Source organism: Silene latifolia, chromosome 7 (assembly GCF_048544455.1).
Source record: "Silene latifolia isolate original U9 population chromosome 7, ASM4854445v1, whole genome shotgun sequence".
Taxonomy (NCBI): domain Eukaryota; kingdom Viridiplantae; phylum Streptophyta; class Magnoliopsida; order Caryophyllales; family Caryophyllaceae; genus Silene; species Silene latifolia.
Window position 1 is genome coordinate 85139465 of NC_133532.1, and position 4704 is coordinate 85144168.

The window sequence follows — 4704 nt, forward strand, 5'->3', positions numbered from 1 at the left end:
ACGAAACGAAAACAGATAGGGCAATTGCCTCCCCGACAACGGCGCCAAAATTTGATACGTCTGTCGTGTACCTATCAAAAATAAACTAACTAGACTAACTATATAGCTAGGGAAGTCAGGTCGATCTCCTCAGGGAGGTAAGATATCTGTAGAAGTCCGTCTATTTGGTCACAAATGGGGGGACGTGTTGTTTGAATTGATTTTCTAAACTACAAGGGTAAAGGAAGAGAAGTAGAGAAAAGAGCAGTAAAAGCAGGAAATAGATGATAAACTATCAGATAAAAGGGGACATGTCAGGATTTCGGTTCACTACGGTAGTCCAGTGACTCAACTGTAAATAACTCAGACGAATTAATGCAAGACGGATATGGAAAGGTCCTTTCGGTCCACTTTCTATCCTAAAATACCACTAACTTAACTTTCATTCTCGTCAGGGTAGTCTACTGTTCATAGCAGGCCTATTTAGTCCAATCTTTCGATCCAGGATTAATTTTAGCCAGATTAAAGCGGTGACTCAGAAGCGTGCACTCAACTAAGTCGATAAATACAATTAAATTGCTATGGTGACAGAATCTCACAATTAATTCATCTAAACTATTTACTACATCGTCACATTTCTACCGTAGATCCCCTAATCCCAACATGCATTAAATTTAGCTACTCATATCGCTAATTAAACTATCAAAACTAACAGCAGATAAATAACCAGCAGTTGACATATTATAACTATAATTAAATTGCATAAAGAATAAATTAGGGCAAAGGAATAAATGGAGTAAACAAGGAATTAAAGCAAACAAACGATTAATTATTATTAAGAGAAGAGAAAAGGATTACAATCGTGCGAATCCGGCGTAAAGAACAATCAAATCCGAGCGAAATAAATCCCAAAGCAAAGTTACAGTGAAGGAGAAAGTAGTACGCAGTCTTGAATGAAACATAACTTGATAGTTCAAAATTAGATAAAGAATAGATACTAATAACCTAGTAACGTAAAGCTTAAATAGAAATAAACTAAATCCAACAAATAAAACGCACTCACGGGCTAATTAAAGCCCACGCCAGCAGAAACCACTCGATCGAGTGGAATAAAACCACTCGATCGAGTAAAACTCAGGACAATATACTCGATCGAGTAGAATAGTTACTCGATCGAGTAACTCTCTTTTCAGCACCTTTGGATTGATTAGAAAACTACTCGATCGACCAACTGGAGCATAAAAACCACTCGATCGAGTGGTAAAACTGCTCGATCGAGTCTTCTTTCTTCAAATCAGCTCAAGTCCATGCCCGACTGCCTCGTAAACCATGCCTCCACGCTTCCCAATGTAGTATCTCACTCTGGAAAATCCCGTCTCCTCTAAATGCATGTAAAAAGGACAGAAAATGGGACGATTCCACTACTTTCGCGTTCATTTCTACAAAACGGACAAAACGAACCAAAGTAGCCAATTCGGGGCATAATACTATATAAACAGTACAAAAATGCATAGAAATACGTGCTAAAATAGGCTAAAAAGACTATATAAAATGCACGTATCAACCGTCACTCCAATTAATAGTGGAGATTCCAAATTCACTATTGCCATCAAATGTTAACGGCAGCACATAAACCGTCACTTCAATTAATAGTGAAGATTCCAAATTCACTATTCCCTTCACATGTCAACGGCCGCACATAAACCGTCACTTCAATTAATAGTGGAGATTCCAAATTCACTATTTCCTTCAAACGTCAACGGCGGCACATAAACCGTCACTCCAAACGTGATAGCAAAATTTAAAATTCGCTATTTCCTTCAAAAAATTCGAACAAACGAGTAGTGGATTCCAAATTCACTATTCCTCCAATTACCAACAGGGGGCTTCCTCGTGGAACCCGCTCATTTCAAAAACGGTGATAGTGAAGAATCAAATTCACTATTTCCACGGCGGCATCATGAGTTCGCTACCTTCAAAACAAGCCCATTTGACGCGGCTATTCTTACTGTCCATTTACCGACCGCCCCATGGCTGGCGAGCTTTACTACGCACCATGGCTGGCGAGCCTTACTACGCTCCATGGCTGGCGAGCCTTACCATGCACCATGGCTGGCGAGCCATACTACGCACCATGGCTGGCGAACCTTACCACGCACCATGGCTGGCGAGCCTTACTACGCACCATGGCTGGCGAGCCTTACTACGCACCATGGCTGGCGAGCCTTACTACACACCATGGCTGGCAAGCCTTATTACGCATCGTGGTTGGCGAGCCTGACTACGCACCATGGCTGGCGAGCCTTACGACACATCGCGGCTGGCAAGCCCTCCTCAGATACGCACCACAGCTGGCGAGCCTTTATTCGCAAACGTGCAAGGACGTATCCGAAAATGCCTCAGGTATGACTCCTTCTTATGGCTGGCGAGCTTTTGTACGTAGTCTAACGGACTTTAAACGACCCGCACGGATAGTCGACAGACTCTAAACTGTTCCCGATGACTGGTCCTTGGCTTGTACCCTTGAGTCGCCTTGGCGTCGCCCTTCCCGACGACAGGTCCTTGGCCCGAATCATTTCGAGCCGCCTAGACGTCGCTCGGGTCTCCAGGTTGTAATCTTCGATTGACCTGGGGGTTCTACTTTGACTTTCGCCTTGTCCAAGCCTCAGTCAAAGTGGGGGCTCTGTAGATACCCAGTATCTGCTGAGACTCCAACAAACACCCGATGATTATCGGACTACAACATGTTTTGGAATCGCAGCGTTTGATCGACAGTATGTGTACAACTTTACGTCGGAAAACTTAAAACGATTTTGAAAATAAAACATTTTAAAACATTTCAAAAATACCTGGAGTGTTTATGCACGACGATGGGGTCGCAATGACACTAACTAGAGTCAAAACCGACACCGGACAAAAAACCGACTCAAAAATTCGAATCCCGACTCCAACAACGAGTCAAACCGAGTTAACCACAAAAAACAAACCATTTCAAACCTTCTATGCTAAGATTTCCCGGATTTATGAATGGTCAAGTACCAAACATATGACTACAAATCCTAGGATAGAAAAAATCATGATTGCTCTTGTGTGAAAGCGACAAGACAACTCGAAGACCCGCGACGTGGCTCGCGCCTCTTTGAGCAGCCTAGGTGGCCACGTCGCTCAAAACTCACACAACCACTCATTCTCCTATAAATACCCCTCAAATGCCCCCATTTGAGAACTTACGCGAGTGTCCGCCCCTTTTTTCTCCCTTAAAATTCTCGACCCGACTTCTTAAGTCACAATCCGACGCGTATACACGACCTATCGATCGTAAATACAAGCCTTAAACATTGCTTGGTACCGTCATCGTGCATTAAATCACTTGACCGACCACTTCGACCACTACACCGTCACTAATCTTAAAACACTCTTTTTACTTACCAAAACGGTTTTAAACCGAGTTTTTTCCGACCAAGCGAGTTGTTACAGTTACGTCGATCACTCGCCATAACCAAACATGTAAGTATGAGGGTGTAAAAATCCTCTTTTCATCATGTTTTTACTTGTTTCATGAATATAACATGCTAAAACATGCATAACATGAACCAAAACATGGGATAAACGAGCCAAAACTGATTTTTGGCCTGGGACAGAAGCCCCTTGGTTCGCCAGCTTGCCCGCGCCTAAATGGGGTGTCCAGGTCAGAACTCAACCGTGTTTGTTCTCATCTTTCCCCTTTAATTCTTTTTCATATTTGTAATCGGGTTTTACCATTTCAAATATTTTCAAACCCCTTTTATTTTATTTTATTTGTTTTAACCATAAAATATTTTTCACCCTTGGTTCCTCATACAATGACGGTTAAATCCGTGTTTCGGTGATAATATTTGGTTAATGACATTTAAAAGGTATTTTAAAGCCTTTTATTTCATTTTTGGGAGGTATTTTAAAGTCTTTCATCATTTCTTTACTTTTTCAAATCAAGCATATTAGTCACCAACACAAAGTCATCCTTGGTTCTACATACCATGCCGGATTTTAACCCGGGTACGATGATGAATATCGACTAATTACATTCAAATGAACTTAAAACAATTAGTTCATAATTATTTTCAAAACTATTCATGTCAAGTTTGTCAAAGTCGAACCCGACACCGAATATCATCAAACAATGATGATTAGTCGAGTCTCGTTCCTCAAATCAACAAATGCAGTCTAAACGACCCCTTCAAACCAAATCGGGTCTAATACCCATTTTTCAATACGTTTTACAAACGTTTTTCAAAAGGTCAGAACACGGCATATCACCGTAGGTTGACCCGCGCCTAAAACAGGCCTTTCAATTCTCATTTTCAAAACCAGGGGAGGCCCCTTACACCGCCGGCTGGCTCGCGCCTCATGTAGCCGTCTGGTACATGGCCTGTTCCCTTTCCAGCATTAGTCTAGGACGATCCCGACTCCGGTTAGACCGGATATAGGACGGATCAGATTACTATTTGCTTATTCAAAATCATATTTGCAAAATGCCTTACTAAGACAAATGGATCATGTTATTCACCATAAACCTAATTTGGTAAATGGATGTTTAATTTCCGTCTTGCATGCAAATCAATCATTAATCCAACTCGACATGTTATACTTGATACTTAGATTAAATCAACCGACTTAGAAAGCTCTCACATGTTAGGTTTAAGTTATTGGATGCGCATTCATGCATTTAAACTGTTTTATCAACTT